The following is a 20,094-nucleotide window of genomic DNA, read 5'->3' on the forward strand; positions in this document are numbered from 1 at the left end:
TAACTTGCTGGTTCTGTTTTAAACCTAAAATCTATTCTGGACTGTTACCTTAAAGGAAGTGTAACTGGGGGTCAGGTTAATTAGGAATTTTAGGAGTTATTATTGTAGTAATTGTAGTCTTATGTATGTACTTGAAATCTTTAATATTTTGTTTATAAATATTTTAATTTAATTTTTAACATGTCTAAAGGTCTTGGTGGACTTATTACTTCTCAATTATTGCACACATCTCGTAATAAATACAAATTGCAAGACCGTTGTGATAGCATGACCAAGTTTCCCATGTGGATTTGGTCAGCCTGGCACACATCATCTGCCATATCATAACAAGTTACAAGTATGGAGCTGACCCCCATCCTAGGTCTTAACCCGACTGCGTCCATCTCCAGAGTGACCCTGGGTCAGGTGACTTCTTATATCAATACGTGGGTGTACTGTACTCAGTCCCACATTAACCTTTTATGTACCAGAACTTACTACTAGACTGAGATTGTTAGATTTTTGTTAACGGTATTAAGCATTACGTAGCAAAGCCAGGAAAGCGGAGCAGATGTACAGATTACATATTCATGAGGGGCTGAATGGTCCACTCCTGTTCCTAAATTTCTCTGAGAGTGTTTATAATTTAGTTCACATAGAAATCAGAGAACTTCTTTCATCAATTAGATATTTAAGTTGCTAATGTTTAGAATTATCATTGAGCGTCTCATATTACTGAGAGTATATTCCTTCTCCTTCTTCAAGTACCAAGCCCTAAGAGAGCGTTGGCAACCATGGACTTCCGTTGGATTGGTCCGTGATTGTGCTTGGCAAAGTACTGCAGTGATTTCCCACTGTATTCTTCAGTATGGCTGACCAATCAAGGTGACTTGATTGAAACATATAAGATCCTGAGGGGTCTTGACAGGGTGGATGTGGAGAGGATGTTTCCTCTTGTGGGAGAATCTAAAACTAGGGGTCACTGTTTAAAAATAAGGGGTCGCCTACTTAAGACAGAGATGAGGAGAACATTTTTCACTTAGGGGGTTGTAAGTCTTTGGAACTCTCTTTCTGAAAAGGTGGAAGAAGCAGAATCTTTGTATATTTTTAAGGCAGAGGTGGATAGATTCTCAGTAAGCAAGGGAGTGATAGGTTAGTGGCAGTAAGGTGAGATGCAGATTTCAGGTTCCTATCAGATCAGCCATGATCTTATTAAATGGTGAAGCAGGCTCAAGGGGCCTACTCCTTGTTTGTATGTTCTCCTGCTCTTACTGCCTGCCATCAGGCATATTAGAAGGATTTAAATCAACTTGCTTGGCCACATTGCAAATATACCTTCCATGGCCATCAAGTCCTGAAGTGGGACCTGAGCCCAGAGCTTTTAGCCTAGAGGTAGGGACACTACCACTGCACCACAAGACCTCCCTCAAGTATGTTACTGTTGCTTTTGACTTTGGTGAATTGACACTTAGTAGGACAGTTCCAAGGCTATTCACTCAAATTGCAAACATAATTGCAGACAAGACAGGTAACACTGACAAAAGGTATTCAAAGGTCCAAGTCGGGGTGATGTCAGGAAACACTTCTTCATACAAAGGGTAGAGGAAATCTGGAGCTTCTTCCCCCAAAAACTGTTAAGGCTGAGGTCAATTGAAAATTTAATTATTGAGATCAATAGATTTTTGTTGGCTATTAAGGATTACAGAACCAAGGCAAGTAGATGGAGTTAAGAAACAGATCAGTCATAATCTAAATGAAGGGCAGAGCGGACTCAATGGGCTGAATGGCCTCCTTCTCTACCTATGACCCTAACTTAGCATGTACAGGCTTGGGATCAAACCCAGGTTTTTCCAAACTGAATGCTGCCTTTATATATTGAGCCACACTGAGATTTCTTAATTTAGATTATTAGCTTAAGGCAGGTGTGAAGAAAGTCATGAAGAACAATCATACTTTATTCCTAAAGCAGCCATTTTTCTTTGCTCGCAAAACACATGACTAGATGGTGTCAGTTCATGTACACTAACCATGGTGTCATCTGGACAGACATTTGGAGGTCAGTCCAGGAATATATTACGCAATTTTGCTTGCAGAAAGGATATAGACCAAAGGTTCAGAAAATAGTGACCCCAAATGTTTCCAGGTCACAGGACAGTTAGTCATGAAGAAAATGATTACTTGAATTAAAAGGAAATGGCAGTGGGGAGACATTATACATGTATTTAAGATAATGAAGCATATAGTCAAGCTTGAAACAAACTAGTTAACTTGGACCGTGAGCCCAGGACTAGAGGGCACAAGTTCACAGTTCATGAGACTCAAACAAGGTCAGAGGTTAGAAACAATTTTTATTCCCACAGGATAGTGCGTGTGGAAAGCACTTCCCGAGAAGGTTCATGTTCAGTTGACACCTAGAAAAGGAGCTGAATCCCTACCTGTTGAGAAATACAATTGAAGGTTATAGCAGGATCAATAATCTTTCTCTCAAGGGATACAAAGAAAGAAACTTGAAGTTCTTCACAGTAAACGATCAACAAATAGTTACGGGGCACAGTCCACGGTGGAGCGATCATTAATGGTCTTTTCCATTCCTGAATTTCTCACAAAGAACAGTGCAAGAATTTTCAGGCTCACTTCCATCCACTAATAAAAGTTTTGTCAAATGTTTTTCCCTGAAGATGGTCCCCCTTTAACAACAAAAGACTTTTATAGCATCTGAGAGTTATCAATCTTATTCGAACTTCCTGAGTTGAAGCTAACTTAAAATAGAAAAGAATATAATTTGTAGCGTAATGGAATTCGTGACCAGGTTTTTTCTAGCTTCACCAAATCTATTTTACTTTAATCAAATTGTTAATATCCCCATGAATGATTAATCTTCTTCAAATGATTGAGGAGCTCATCAGGGTGATTGGATTTTAACGTTCATGGTAGATTTCAGACCAGACTCACCTTCCATCATGTGTTGTCTTATGAGGAGAGATTGAGGAAACTGGGTCTGTGTTCAAAGAATGAGGGATGACCTCACTGAAACTCTTAAAATTCTTACAGGACATGACAAGCTGGATGTAAGTAAGATGTTGCCCCTGTTGAGACTAAAACCAGGGGACATAGTCTCAAGATAAGGGGCAGGCCATATAAGACTGAGATGAGGAGAAATTTCTTCACTCATAGGGTAGTGAATCTTTGGAATCCTCTACCCCAGAGGCCTGTGAAAGCTCAATCATTGAGTATGTTCAAGACACAAATTGATAGATTTCTGGAGACTAATGACATAAAGGGACATAGAGAAAGTGCAGGAAAGTGGCACTGAGGTAGATGATCAGCCATGAACTAACTGCATGTTTGACGGGACTAATGGCCTACTCCATTTCCTGTGCTCCCATATTCCTAAGTTCACTTCAACATAAAACATTATCACCCATAATAACTGACAGTAAAGGCATTATTAGAAGCTATACATAAAGAAACATTGACCGGAATCTTCCAGCCCCGCGGCGGGGGTTAGCGAGCCATTGAAATCTCCATTCACATCGGCGGGACTGGAAGATCCCACTGGCTGGAAAATTCCGGCCATTGTTATGAAAGAATCTTGCATTTATATAATGCCTTTCACAAACTCAGGGTGTCCCAGGTTGCTTTACAGGTGATGGAGGACTTTCTTAAAGCGCAGCATTGCAATGCAGGAAACGTAGCAGCAAATGTCCAAATCTGGGGTTTCTGCCAAGGTTGAAGTTGGAAATTTGGCAGAATGGCCCATGTCCAGCAACAGAAATTTCAAATGCTCACTTCAGGAATCTTGCCTTGCAAAATCAGCCCTTACATGTAAACCACCAGAAGCTGTCAATGAAGACCATAAGACCATAAGACATAGGAGCAGAAATTAGGCCATTCGGCCCATCAAGTCTGCTCCGCCATTCAATCATGGCTGATAAGTTTCTCAACCCCATTCTCCCACCTTCTCCTACAATTCTCTCCCTTATTCTCTACTTTTCACAGATGTGCAGTGTTTGGAGCTCAGGAAAGATTTGATAACGCAGAAAAGTAATAAAACGGCATCAAACCGTTACGCTAGGTGATAAAAAGAGAAATTGCTGGCAATACTCAGCAGGACTGTGGAGAGAGATAGTTAACATTTCAGGTTTGTGATCTTTTGTCAAGTCAGATGAACTCTGTTTCACTCTCTGCAGTTGCTGCTTGACCCACTGAGCATTTCCAGCATTTCCTATTTTTATTTCAAATTTCCAGCTTCTGCAGTATTTTCTTTTTGTGTAGGTGCGCGAGGCGGGAGGAGTCGGGGGGACCTTGACCATGGCCTGCCTGCATCCTAACCCTGGAGTCAGTAGGAAGGGGGGATATCAACCTTCTTCTCTCCGGCAGAGTTTTCTGCCGGTCGGGCAGATGGGCTCGACCCAATCTCCGGCGGGCGGGGAGCCAATCCCCGCCGGAGAAGCGGGCCCCGCCGCCATTTTACATGGGTGGGCCAATTAAGGCCCGCCCAGCGTGACGTCCGGCGGGAAGCGCTATGTGCTCCCTGTGCGGGCGGGGGGGGGATTCCCCAAAAGCGAGAGTGCGCTCTTTTACGCATGTGCACGAAAGGGCGCACATCTCCCTGAGGCTAAGTGCAACCTCAGAGAGATCACTTGGACTTTGAAAAATATTAAAAATAGAAAAAAAAAATCCCTTACATTTCCCCCTCATGTGACAATGTCACATGAGTTGGGACATGGTCATAATTTACAGGATAACTTTATTAAAATTTTTAAAACCCTGCATGAAACCTTATCCCGCCGCTGGATGAGGTTTCATGTTTTCTCTATTCTCCGCCGGGGCTCCTGGCCTGCCCACTACCTTAAGGTTGGACGGGCAGGTCCTTCCATTGGTTAAATGATCCTGTCAATGGCCTCAATTGGCCATTGACTGGTCGGCGGGCCCACAGCTGATTTTGCTGCGCCCGCGCCTTCCTGAAAATTTAAATGGGGCGGGATGACATCGGGGGTTCCGCCTGACATCATCCCGCGTCATTTTACGTGTCGGTGAACGGGCCCCACCCCCCTGCTCGCCGATGGCAAAATTCTGCTCTCCATCTTGATACCAAGAATAAAGCAGGGTGTCAAGGTTTATAAATTTTTGGAAATTGTGATCATCAATTCATTTTCCTATTTTTAACCTGGGCTGTGTCAATTCCTTCTGTATTAATGACATTTTCCACTGGCCCATTGCACATTGAAGTGAAGGCTGTATTCTCTCTATGTAGCATCGTCATTGTCTGAGGGTTGCTAATCTTAGCTTATGCTACATGGGCAGGGCAAGAGACTGACCCTAAAACCTACCTCAGCTGGTATGGGGATTGAACCCATAATCTTCTATACCACATTGAGCTAACTGACCCCTGAAGGTTATGTTACCATCCTGACACAGCATGCAAGACAGAGCATCCTTGTCGCCTTGTGCTCTTTCACACTCTTCCCCCATGTGCAGTATTGCATAACAAGAAAATTAAAGAAACTAACAATATAACTAATATCAAGGCAGACAGCACAGGTTGTGCTCAGCAATTATTGAAATTAATTCAGAGATAACAAAAGCACAATAATGCCTTGTTAGTCAAAAACCTTTGATAATTTAATTAAAGTATCAGTGGTTAAAAAATTCTCAATTAATCAAAGTGCGCCTTCTTCCCCCTCCCATGGCTGGGTGCATTGACATGCAACAACAACTTGCATTTATACAGCACCTTTAATGTCATAAAGCATCCCACAACACTTCTCAGGAGTTGTCAACAAAATTTGATGAGCAGGAGATATTAAGACAGGTGACCAAAGTTTAGTCAAAGAGGTAGCTTTTAGGGGGCCTCTTGTAGGATGAAAACGTACAGAGATGGAAAGGCTTAGAGAGGGAATTCCAGGGCTCAGTGCTGAGGCAACTGAAGATGCTGCCACCAATGGTGGTGCAATAAAATTCTGAGAAGCTATCATGAATTGACATTACAGTGTTCTTGAGGGAAATTGTCTTGGTTCTAGAGCACTGAGAGAGCAGTACTGAACTGTGCCCTGTGACCGCCATTAGCACTTCTTCCAGATCTTGTTGCTTGCATTGCAAGTTGTGAGGAGGAATATTTTCTCCCAGAGGGTCATCAGTCTGTGGAATTCTCTTCCCCAGAAAGCAGTGGGGGCTGGGTCACTGAATTTATTCAAGGCTGAGTTAGATAGGTTTTTGATAGGCAGGGGAGCCAAGGGTTAAGGGAGGGCAGACAGGAAAGTGGAGTTGAGATTATAACCAGATCAGCCATGATCTTCTTGAATGGCAGAGCAGGTTCGAAGGGCTGAATGACCTACTCTTGCTTCTAAGTGTTATGTTTTTGTATTTCTAAGTGGAGACTTTTTGAAACTGAAGATCTGTGTTTTGCACATTTCTGCAATTGACAGTGTTGCGCAGGCAAACACTAAGAGTACGCAGCCATGATGTGTCCCTGTCACAATGCAGCTCCCACATCCTGAGTTCACTTTGGTGCCTGTTAGTTTGTGTTAGGGAATGTTCACATTGTGACACAACATAAACAAAATCACTCTGCTGTCACATGCATTCAGGGCAAGCTCCATGCCGTTTAGAAGCAAGCAGAGGAAAGTTGCCCCTGACACTAAGATTGGTTTTAACTTTGCAATGTGGCTTTGCTGTCAGGAGCACTGCGTGCGTGCAACTGTCCCACACTCCCAAGATAAAAATGCCTCAGCACTGACTGGTCGTCTCCAGACAGCTAATGGGTTTCATTTTAGTTCTAGTTCCATCCATTTCAAGGCAGATATAACAGACTGCACACTGTTGGCTGGTTAAAATCCTGTCACCATGTTGAACCAAGGTAATGGAAAATGGATACATCCCTCACGCCAACAAGGTATCTATTTATTTGTTGCCGTTTGATAATTTGCAAGGCACTCAAGTGATAAAGAGGACTCGACACTGTCTCCGTTAGATTTCTGATAGGTGAGTAATGACTCCTGTAATGTCAGCACACTGAGTCAACAGGATTTTTCAAGAACTGTCAGTCATCCATCAAGAGTGCAATGCTGACAGCCTCCTTACCTTTTAAATTTTCCCTTGCTGTTTATTTCAGTGCAAGTTTATTCAGTGCAGATTGTCCTGGAGATTTATCATAATTAAGTGCAGATTTTATGCTCGATTATAAATACATTCATCTCCTCTCATTTATCAAAGATTTTTAGTTAATCACAACCATGTGTTAGAATGCATAATGCTGCTATACACATCTAAAATATCTGGGGCACAATTTCCTTTGTTCTTTGCAATACAGTGCCTGTCACTTCTCAACCGTCCACCTCTTGTCTAACCTGCCCAGTGTGACCTTCAGCACTTGATCGGGAAAAGATCCTAAAGGCTTTTCACCCCCACCCAATCACGAGGAGGTGATTAATCATAATGGACCTATCTATCTATGTGTTGCATAGATGAAGCTTGTATTCCCTTGAGTATCGAAGATTAAGAGGTGGTATATCAATCAGTGATTGGCTGATCGAATCAAACAGCATGTTCCTTCAGTTGTTTGTGTCGGGCAGCGCACAGACCGTACTTGCAAAACCCAAATCAAAACTTAGGCTGTTAGATGTGATTCCCTGACTGGGAACAATGCAGGGTGCACCAATAGCTACACCAACAACCAAGTTAAGATAATCAATGTGACCCATTTACTCTTGCTAGAAGCAACATACATTCATACACAGGGATCTGTTTCTGCAAACAAAAGGAATATGTTCAAACTTTATGCCTTTTTAAATTATCCAGGAGCTTGTGAGCCTATAGTTTCCCATTGCTTTCTCCATGGCAATGCCTCAGCCAATCAGAGTCATCTTGCCAACCAACCAGTACCCTTTTCTCCTATAGTACAAGTTGTTGTGACTGTTTGAAATTTGGCATTCTCGCATTTGTCCTGATGAGTGCAAGACAAAAAACTTGGGGCAATATGTCTCTTTTTTCACCAATATTTTAAGAGATGATCGAATTTGCATGTTTAAGAAGATGAAAGGGATTGGTAAGAGTAGATAGAAATAATTTCCTCTGGTGTGGGAATCCAGGACAAGAAGGCATAACCTTAAAATTAGACCTCAATCCTTCAGGAAGTAATGTCGGAAAATAACTTCTTCACGCCAGGGTTAGTGGAAATCTGGAACTCTGTTTCTCAAAAGTGGGCGTCAATTGAAAATTTTAAAACTGAGATTGATAGATTTTTGTTAGGCAAGGGTATTAGAGGATAGGGAACAATGGTGGGAGATGGAGTTAAGGCGCAAATGAACCACAATCTAATTGAAATGTGGGACAGGCTCAAGTGGCTGAATGGGCTGTTCCTGTGCCTATATTCCTATGTTCTTATGGGCTGGGTAACATTCACTAAGTTATTCTATGTCCAACTATAACCTGAGAAAGCCTGTCAGTTATTGCACAATGATAAAATAAAATAGCTTGATTTAAAAAACACACATTCTTAATACTCACGGTTATGATATTGACACTAATACCAGACAGAGGAAAGCTCCCCGCTGGTGGATGGAGTGACACTGAATCGATATGATCAGAAGGCCTATGATTCGATATAAAAGAAAAGCGGAAGATATTGGAAATATTCAGCAGGTCAGGCAGGATCTGTGGAGAGAAAAACAGGGCAGGATTTTCCTGTCCCGCCTGCCGCCAGGATTGTCCAGTCCCACCGAAGGTCAATGGGTTTTTGGCTTGTATGCTGCACCCCCCACCCCCTCCCGGTTGGGTCCCGTCACAGCGGAGCCAGGAAATCCCGGCCAATGTTTCAGCTCCATGACTTTTCTCACAGACCTGAAATGTCGGGCGGGGTCTTCTGCTCCCGACACCGGTGGGTAGGACGGGAAAGTTTGGATTTTCCCATCCCGCCCATGACGATGCCACCTGCTGGTGGGACCGGAAATTCGCAGCAGTTAACTCTGTTTCTCTCTCCACAGAAAGCACCCGGCCTGCTGAGTGTTTCCAACATATTGGGCAGAGTATAGCCGTCGGCGTGCGGAGGTGGGCCTGACACGCCGACGCGTAAAACGACGCGAGGTGATGTCGGGTGTGTGTCCCGACATCATCGCGCGTCAATTCAATATTTCGTTCAGCTCCGTGCTTTTGTGCACAGAAAGAGCGCAGGCCCCAACTCGCTCTCCTCCCCCCCCCTCCATCTGCTACTGGCCGCGCGTTCTGCTGGGCCTTAATTGGCCCGCCCGCATAAAATGGCGGTGCCCGGGCGGCGATCTGCTCCACGCCTGCCCCCACCCGCTCCTACCCAGCCCACCCCCCATGGGAAAAATTCTCCCCATTGTGTTTTTATTTCAGATTTCCAGCATCTGCAGTGTTTTGCTTTTGTCTAAGATTTGATCTCAGGTCTGGACTGTTAATTAATTACATAGAAACATAGAAAATAGAAGCAGGAGTAGGTCATTCGGCCCATCGAGCCTGCTCTGCTGTTCAGTATGATCATGGCTGATCCTCTATCTCAACGTCATACTCCTGCTCTCTTCCTTCTTAAATATATTCAGTGACTTGGCCTCTATAGCTTTCTGTGGCAGAGAATTCCACAGGTTCATCACCCTCTGAGTGAAGAAGTTTCTCCTCATCTCAGTCCTAAATGGTCTACCACGTATCCTGAGTTTATGACCCCTTGTCCTAGACCCTCCAGCCAGAGGAAACATCATTCCTGCATCCAGTCTATCCAACCCCGTCAGAATTTTATACGTTTTAATAAGATCCCCTCTCATTCTCCTAAACTCCAGTGAATACAGGCCTAGTCGGCCCACCTCTCCTCATACGACAACCCTGCCATCCCAGGAATCAGTCTGGTGAACCTTCACTGCACTCCCTCTATGGCAAGTATATCCTTTCTTAGGTTAGGAAACCAAAATTACACACAATACTCCAGGTGTAGTCTCACCAAGGCCCTCTACAGCTGCAGCAAGACATCATTTCTCCTGTACTTAAGTCCTCCCACAGTGAAGGCCAACATGCCATTTGCCTTCTTAACTGCTTCCTGCACCAGCATGCTTGCTTTCAGTGATTGTGATTGGTGTACAAGGACACCCAAGTCCCTTTGTACATCAATACTTCCCAATCTATCACCATTTAAATAATACTCTGCCATTCTGTTTTTCCTACCAAAGTGGATAACTTCAAACTTATCCACATGTATTTGCCCACTCACTCAACTTGTCTAAGTCGCCTTGAAACCTCTTAACATCCTCCTCACCACTCACATTCCCACCTAGTTTTGTGTCATCAGCAAACTTGGAAATATTACATTTGGTTTCCTCATCCAAATCATTGTAACCAAGGTGTCAGTTATGGCTCAATTGTGGGTTCAAGTCCCACTTCAGAAACTTGAGAAGAAAAATCCAGCTGACTGAGGGAGTGCAGCACCATTGATGGTGTTGTCTACTGAAGGTGATAAACCAAGGCTCTGTCTGTTCTCTCAGGTGGATATAAAACATCCCAGGACACTGATTCAAAGAAGAGCAGGGAAGTTCTCCACCATGTCCTGGTCATATCTATGCTCAGTCAACATCAATAAAAGTAGATTATCTGCTTTCTATGGGAGCTTGCTGTGTGCAAATTGGCTGCCACCTTTGCTAGAGCGACACCATATCAAACATACTTCATTGGCTGTAAAGAGCTGTGAGATGCCTGATGGTTGTGGAAGGTGCTAGGTAAATGCAAGTCTTGTTTCTTTGTTTCAAAGCAGCAGAGAGGCAACTACAAGAAGCCTCAGAACTCCAGGACTAGAGGGTGGGGTTGTGGGGGTGCGGTGGGGTAGGGGTGGTTGGGAGTGGAGCAGAGAATCAGCCTGTTCCTATTAATCCTTGTTTGAAAGCATCCATGCACGGGTTTTAGGTTCATCTGCAATTCCTTCAACGGTTGAACAGCCTGCCAACTCTCTCTGTCTAAAGAGTGGAGCCCAGTCTGTTATACACGTTATTAAGTGTTTGAATCGCTGCAGAGCCAGAACAAGATTAACACAAAAGCATGCAGTTCAGATGAATCCATTGAAAAATCCACCCAACAGAAATCTGTGTAATATTCTCCCTGTGCTTCCTCAGGTCGAGAATGTATAGTTGCAGAATTATTTTAGATAAGGATAGAGCGGAAAAAATCTGCAGATGAAAGATTCCCTACTGATTTTAATGAATCTCTGAAAATTTCTTTTATCCCTCCTAATTGAACAATCAAAGCAAGCTTCAGTTATTTTCACCCAGTCTTAATAAAGTTAGGATATACGTGGAGCCTGCAATCTGGAGAGCCAGGTGACTCATACCATCATTAATATTTAGAAGCATCCTCTGTAACTAAAATGAAAATACAAGTCTGAACCAGATAAACAATAAGATTTACATTCAAATAAAGTGCCTCTGTTATATTCCCTGTAAAAATGCCAGTGTATTTGATAAATATTGCATTGTGGCTGTCTCAAAATATTACAACTTTCAGTTGCCTTCATTCCTATTTTAATTTGATGTAAAAAATATTATACAAGTGATAGATGTCTGCATTTCAGGAAAAAAGGACATTTATCCTGATGGGAGAAATTCCGTTAATCATTGAATGCGCTAACATCTGCGATAAGACAGAAGCTTCCTTCTAATGGCCTAACTTCATCGTCCTTCATCCCAGTGCATCAATCTTTTATTTATTTCTCATCAAGGTACAGAATATTAGCGTTAGGAAATGGAACGTTTCGTTTCAGACAAGTGGTCTCACATCAGGCTTATGGGGCACAGCTAGATGCAGAACAAATCTCTTTTTACTCTGTCCGGTCTCTGAAGAGCACCCATTTCCTCCATTCCCCATGTTCACCTCCCTGAATGAGATTGTCAGTTTGGTGTGGTTACTTTACTTGTGGTGCAGTGGGTAGCATCCCTGCCTCTGAGCCAGAAGCTCTAGGTTTGAGTCCCATCCAGGACTTGATGTTCAAGGAAGGTGCATTCGTAACGTGGCCCAACAAGTTGATTTGCAACTGACAAATCTTAACTGAGGGCAGTTAAGAATCAACCACATTGCTGTGGGGTCTGGAGTCCAGACCGGGTAAGGATGGCAGATTTCCTTCCCTAAATGGCATTAGTGAACCAGATGGGTTTTTACAACAATCAATGTTAGTTCCATCACTGAGACTAACTTTATATTCCAGTTCCACTATACCCCCAGATCATTAGCCTGGGTCTCTGGATTACTAGTCTAGTGACATTGCTAATGTGCCACTGTCTGCCCCCACGGTCCCACTCCACAATTATTTGTAAAGGGGACAAAATTCCACTCATTGTATCATTTGCTTTCTACATACTGGCTGTTGAACTTGCCAAAAAGCAACAGTAGCTAAATTTCAGAAAAGTAATCCATTTTTATAAAGTATAAATACTGACACCAATGGATTTACCGATATGATAAACCTAGTTGATTCATACTGACAACTTTATTTGTTTTATACAGCATTCGGCTTGCTGCTGATGACGTCCAAGTCTTAGCTTCCCAGCTGGATAATTTGGTAAAACATTGCAATCCTGACTAGGAAACACAAGATAAAATCCCTCAGGAACTTCCTTTTAATGGGTACTTCTTGACAATTGCATGTGGAGAATATGAAGCATAATTATTCCGGAAGGCTCTTCAAGGAGTGGCATTGATGACAGACATGGAGACGTCAATAGATTGGAGTATTGTCCCACTTGCCTTCAATCATGGAGATAGCATGAAGGGGAGCACATTATAGAGTCATAGAAAGAAGAAAACATTCAGCTCACATATCAATTGGCGAGGGTCCTCACCTTGGTTACATGTGATGAAACCTCCAGGAATACATGAACTCCTGCCTTCAATTGGCCACCCCCACATGCACACCTTTGGTTGCCCATCACGTCCATCCACACAATGCACCTACTGTCCCATGCCAATTTGAAAGCCGATTGGGTGATTCCTGACTTACAGTCAGGACAATCTTCTTTTCCTATCTTCATTATTTTTATAACTAATGCTAAAGCGTTCACAGAAAACGAAACAATTTTTAAAAATATGATCCTATGATTTTTCCCCTGGGTTGCTTACAGCATTGGCCGGGAGATTCTTCTTCAACACCTGGAAGCTCCAGGACAATCCTGGAGACCGGCAACCCCATCACTGAGACATGAACATGAAGAAAGAATAGGGGGGTCAGGCCAGCTACTGATGAGCTCCAGATCTTGGCCTCCCTAGTAGCTATCCTGTAATTTATTAGGCCCCAAAGCAAAAAAAATGAATTACTTTTCTGAAATTCAGCCACTGTTGTTTTGGAGGCAAGTTTAGCAGCCAAGCTCGTATTTAGTAAGGTCCTGCTGATCAGCAAATGACTTAATGACCAGATAATCTGTTTTTGGAGGGATTATTTGAAAGGGAACAGTCAGCTCTGAGAAAGAAAAAAAATTTGCATTTAAATAGCGCAATTCTTAACCAAGGACGTTCCAAAGTGCTTGAGGGATGGGCAATAAATGCTGGCTTAGCCAGCGACACCACACCCCATGAACAAATAGGAAAAAACAACCAATTAAGTGCTTTTTGAAGTGTAGCCATTGTTGTAATGTACAAAATGAGGCAGTCAATTTGCACGCAGAAACCCCCAGGAACAGTGATGTGACAATGGCCAGGTAATTTGGTTTTTGCGTTGTTGATTGAGGGATAAGTATTGGCCAGGACACTGGGGATAACTCATCTGCTCTTCTTCAAAATAGTGTCATGGGATCTCCAACGTCCACCTGAGAGGAAAAAAAGGAGGTGAATTCCTGGCTCTTCTTCAGACCGTGGTCCTGGGTTCAGCCCATAGATTGAGCTGAGTTATCTGATCTCAGCTGGCTCAGTAATGCTGTTACCATAAGGTAAAGATTACATTGCAGCACCGCTAACATCATTGGGCCGCAACTTTTCAATGTTAGGTAGAACCCCACCCGCCTGTTGTAGGACCCTCGGACGATTTGAAAGTCAACAAAGACAAAGATGGCCCTGGATGGGACCAGGGCAATCTCAGGCCAGTGAATCAATTCAGCCTGATTTTAACCCTTCCTACCATTGTCACTGAAAGAAGCAGGGGTAACCTCCCAGCCTGATCTGTAGTAGAATATCTGACCACATCATAGATGCATCTATTGTTCATATTTTATATACCTATGTTCTCCAGAGATTCATTAGACACCAAACTGGAATAGAAACCATGGCTGATAATTTCACACTCTGACCCCAGGAGCCAATTTTTGTGACCCTGCGACCAATAATTCAGCACACATTGGGGATTGAACCTGGCACTTTCCTGTTAAGCTGAATAATGCACTACCTTACATATATCAGACATTGGCAAAGCTGAATAGAAAAGATGTACTCTTGAAAAGACAGATTCTGCAATAACTGAACTGTTAAGTTTTCACATTAAGCTGAAGCATGCTTATGTAATTGTGGGAAATGGATGCATGCTAAGTAAAAGGTTAGCCCAGAGCAGCTGAGGTATTAGTTGTTGATGTACAGGTTTAGCGTTAGCCTCACAAAATGCTGCTGAGGAAATAATTCAGAATGGATGTGTTGAAAATGCAGTTGGCACACTTAAGCTTTTCTTTCACCTGTTACAACAGAAAAATGTATGTTTAGCGAATCATTACGTGTACGCAAAGTCCATTTGTATCAAAAATATACGTAACTTCTGAGCATAGGATCGTAGGAAATCGGAGCAGGAGTAGGCTATTGGGCCTCTCAAGCCTGCTCCACCATGCAACTAGATCATGGCTGAGATTCTTCCTCAATGGCAATTTCCCACACTATCCCATGTCCCTTGATGACATTAATATTTAGAAATCTATCGATTTCTGCCTTGAACATACTCAATGTTCGAGCTTCCATAGCCCTCTGGGGGTAGAGAACTCCAAAGATTTGCCATCCTGTGAGTGAAGAAATTCCTCCTCATCTCCGCTCTAAATGGCCTTCCCCTTATTCTGAGACTGTGTCCACTGGTTCTAGACCCCCCCAGCCAAGGGAATAACATCCTTCCTGCATTTACCCTGTTGTGTCCCGTAAGAATTTTCTATGTTTATTGAGATCACCTCTCATTCTCCTAAACTCTAGAGAATACAGGCCCAATCTCCTCAATGTCTCCTCATAGGACAATCCCGCCATCCCAAGAATCAGTCCTGTGAACCTTCATTGCCCTCCATCTGTGGCACTATTTCATTCTTTAGGTAAGGAGACCAAAACCGTACCCAATAATCCAAGACTCTATACATTTGAAACAAGGCATTTTTACTTCTGTACTCAAATCCTCTTGCCAGAAAGGCCACTTGTCTTCCCAATTGCTTGCTGCACCTACATGTTAGCGTTAACAAGGACACCCAGGTCCCTTTGGATATCAACACTTCCCAATCTCTCACCATTTAAGAAATACTCTGCATTTCTGTTTTTCTTTCTACCAAAATGGATACCTTCACATTTTTCCACATTATATTCCATCTGCCATATTCTTGCCCATTCACTTAGCCTGTCTAAATCCCCTTGAAACCTCTTTGCATCCTCCACACAACTCACATTTTCCCACCCAATTTTGGGTCATCAGCAAACTTGGAAATATTACATTTGGTCTCCACATCCAAATCATTGATATAGATTGTGAATATCTTGGGCCCAAGCACTGATCCTTGCGGTACCCCACCAATAACAGCCTATTAACCTGAGAATGACCCGTTTATCCTACTCTCTGTTTTCTGTTTGTTAACCAATTCTCAATCCATGCCAGTGCATTACCTCCAATCCCATGTCCTCTAATTTTGTTTAGTAACCTCTTGTGTGAGACCTTATTGAAAGCCTTCTGAACATTCAAATACACCGCATCCACTTCTCTATTCTACCAGTTACATCCTCAAAAAGACTCCAACAGGTTTGCCAAACATGATTTCCCTTTCATAAATCCATGTTGACTCTGCCCAATCGTACTATTATTTACCAAGCATCCATTTATCACATTATTTATAATAGATTCCAGCATTTTCCCTACTACTGACATCAAGAAACAGCGCCATGAAATCTTTTCTTGAGAGAGCAGTCAGAGCCTCAATTTAAGATCTTATCTGGAAAACAGCATCTCCAACAGTGCAGCACACCCTCAGTACACTAGACTATCAGCCTAGATTTTGTGCTCAAATACCTGGAGTGGGACTTGAACCAACAACCTTTCAACTCAAGATGAGAGTGCTACCCACTTATAGTGCTACCCACTTATCCACAGCTAGCACCAGAACTAAAGGCCTAGAAACTGGATCAGACCCAAATTTTGCCAGTAAGTACCAAAAACACAAGTGATATAATTTGTCTGGCTGGATTTATGCCAGCCCATCAAGTGCTGATAAACCAAACCATCCAATTGTTTTTTGTGAACATAATGCCCTTTTAAAAGTGACTTCTAGCTCTTGACAGCATTCAATACCGCACAACAATGTTAGGCACTCCTGAATGGAACATTGTGTGCATTGTACTTAGAAAATTGCTAGAAAATGACAATGCTTAATATGATGGGGGTTGGTTATTCATCAGTTCGCCAAACTCAGTATACTGCTGATTTCTTATGTAATTTATAAAAACTCCATTTGGAAGCACTCCTGGAGGTTTAATCACATGATCAACCACCTCGCAACACCCTCCACACAACGCCATTGCATTCCACTTATGCAGCAGACGCAGGGGAACACCACTACATGCAAATTCCCTTCCAAAGCACACACTATCCTGGTTTGGAACTATATCGCCATTCCTTCACTGTCGCTGAGTCAAAATCCTGGAACTCCCTCCCGAACAGCACTGTGGATGTACCTACACCACATGGACTGCAGCGGTTCAAGAAGGCAGCTCACCACCACCTTCTCAAGGGCAGTTAGAGATGGCAACAAAGGCTGACCTTGCCATTGACGTCCCCATGAAAGAATAAAAAAATTGGCTCCAAAGCATGTTCGTTGTCATGATTCACCACTGTTCCCAAGTCAGTTGGGAATTGCACCAACTTTCCATTATCAAATTGGATAATTCTTGACTCTCAGTCAAACAACCTTTCTTCCGTCACTTTCAACACTTTGATAATTAATAGGCAGATTTTTGCCGTTGGCGTGCGGGGGGAAGCCCAACATGCCGATGGGTAAAATGGCGCTCAGTGACATCGGGCGTGCGTCCCGACGTCATCGCGCGTCATTTCGATATTTCGTTTGGCGGGTGCGCGCTGGAGGTGGCTGCGCGCCCACCAAACTATCAAAGGCCGATGAAGGCCATTAAAAAAGTAATTGAACTAGTTTAGGGTGCTGCCTGTCCAACCTTAAGGTTGGCGGGGGGCAGGCGAAGAGCCCAAGCGGCCTTCACGTTTTTCGAGAAACCTCATCCACGGGCGGGATGAGGTTTCCTGAAGGTTTTATAAAATTCAATAAATTAATTTTCCATACTTCACAAACATGTCCCAGCTCATGTGACACTGTCACATGAGGGGACATGTTTAAATATACTTTTACTTTATTGATTGAAAAGTTTTATAATCCATTCAATCTCCCTGAGGCAGCTCCGTGCCTCAGGGAGATTGCTGCGTTTTTTCACGCACATGCACGAAAGAGCGCAGGCCCCGACTCTCCCCCTCCCCGCGCCCACACAGGTAGCGCTGAGTGCTACCAGCCACGTGTTACGCTTGGGGGGGCGGGCTTCATTGACCTGCCCACGTGAAATGGCGGCGCAGAGCCGATTGCAGGCGGCATTCGGTTCAATACCCGCCTCCACTCGCTCCCACCCAGCCTGCCCACCGTAGGAAAAGTTCTCCCCAATGAGTAAAAATGTTTTTTAAAAAAATTGAAGAAAAAGCTTTTTTTTTTAAACTGCTCTGATTTTACACCTGTTTGCTCGCAGCAGTGTCCTGGCGATTAGCTTAAATTCCTGGAGGCTCCTGGCCAATCATGGAGAGGGTTGGCAAACGCCTAAAACTCATTGGGTTGCAAAATGGCTGCCACATTTACTGAAATTGCAGCTGCCAAAGTAATTCATTGCATGTGAAGGGCGTCGAAATGGTTTGTGAAAGATGTAATGAGATGTTGTACAAATGCAAGTCAGGATTCCTCTATTATGATGAATAAGCACATTAGTGTCAGTAATGAAGAGGGCGGCCAGGAAAAAAAGGAGATTTTATTAAACCGCGACCCTGTCTTTCTGTAAAGCAAATTCAACTGTATGTGTGAGAGAGACTAACATTTTGTTCGTTTTATAATAGTTTCCCTGATGGGTAGTTGCTATGGCAACCATATCGAGGCCCTATGACTCTCAATGAGAAACGGAGCACGTGAATCAATACTAAAGCTTGTCACACGTGTAGAAATGTGACACGTTGAAAAGGCAGAAAGAAAACAATGGGGGAAAAGCCATTTAAAGGAGACTGCTCATCTCTACAGTCATTTTAATATTTCTTCTCCAGCCTTAATCCTCTGACGCTTCTGTGAGAGAGTTTGGCCGGCCACTGATTTATTGCCTCATCCAGATTAACGACCTTCCTTTGTGAGCCTTGATAGTCAGCCTTTGGGAGTGTTTGCTAGAGTGTACAATACCATAATAATTCTATTAGAGGACCAATAATCCAGAGAACGTGAGTTCAAATGGCACTGCAACAGTTTTAGAATTTGAATCCAGTTTAAGAAAAAGCTGGAAATGAAAAGCTGGGCTCACTGAAGATGACCACGGGGCTGTCTGGTTGTCATAAAACCCAACTGCTTCACTCATGTTCTTTAGGGAAGGAAACCTGCCGAACTTGGCAGGCTTGTTCCGTATGTCACTCCAGTCCCACACCAACATGACTGACTCTTAAACAAAAACAGAATTACCTGGAAAAACTCAGCAGGTCTGGCAGCATTGGTGGAGAAGAAAAGAGTCGACATTTCGAGTCCACATGACCCTTCAACAGAACTGAGTTTAGTTAGGAGAGGGGTGAAATATAAGCTGGTTTAAGGTGGGGGGCTGGGGGAGAGAAGTTGAGGGTGGGGTGGTTGTAGGGACAAGCAAGCAGTGATAGGAGCAGATAATCAAAAGATGTCACAGACAAAAGGATCAAAGAGGTGTTGAAGGTGGTGATATTATCTAAGAAAAGTGCTAATTAAGAATGGATGGCAGGACACTCAAGGTACAGCTCTAGTGGGGGTGGGGTGGAAAGACTGACAAGGTATTAGTTGTAGATTTAAAAATAATGGAAATAGGTGGGAAAAGAAAAATCTATATAAATTATTGAAAAAAACAAAAGGGAGGGGGAAGAAACGGGGTGGGGATGGGGGGAGGGAGTTTAAGATCTAAAGTTGTTGAATTCAATATTCAGCATGGAAGGCTGTAAAGTGCCTAGTCGGAAGATGAGGTGCTGTTCCTCCAGTTTGCGTTGGGCTTCACTGGAACAATGCAGCAAGCCAAGGACAGACATGTGGGCAAGAGAGCAGGGTGGAGTGTTAAAATGGCAAGCGACAGGGAGGTTTGGGTCTTTCTTGCGGACAGACCGCAGGTGTTCTGCAAAGCGGTCGCCCAGTTTGCGTTAGGTCTCTCCAATGTAGAGGAGACCGCATTGGGAGCAATGAATGCAGTAGACTAAGTTAGGGGAAATGCAAGTGAAATGCTGCTTCACTTGAAAGGAGTGTTTGGGCCCTTGGACGGTGAGGAGAGAGGAAGTGAAGGGGCAGGTGTTGCATCTTCTGCGTGGGATGGGGAGGTGCCATAGGTGGGGGTTGAGGAGTAGGGGGTGATGGAGGAGTGGACCAGGGTGTCCTGGAGGGAATGATCCCTACGGAATGCCGCCAGTGGGGGGTGAAGGGAAGATGTGTTTGGTGGTGGCATCATGACTGACTCTTAATTGCCCTCAGAAGTGACCTGTTGAGCTGCTCAGCTGTAACAAACTGCTAGCTCCCCCTCTAACAGTATTATGGCAACACTTCCATCTCACAAATTGCTGTGGTTCAAGGAGAACGCCTGCCTCCTCTAGCCAGTAAATGTGACCTGTTGAGAATTGTGAACTTATCTTGCTCTGGCTGGAGCCTGATGACTCCATTGCCTGGT

This window comes from Cetorhinus maximus, chromosome 26 (assembly GCF_964194155.1).
Source record: "Cetorhinus maximus chromosome 26, sCetMax3.hap1.1, whole genome shotgun sequence".
NCBI lineage: Eukaryota > Metazoa > Chordata > Chondrichthyes > Lamniformes > Cetorhinidae > Cetorhinus > Cetorhinus maximus.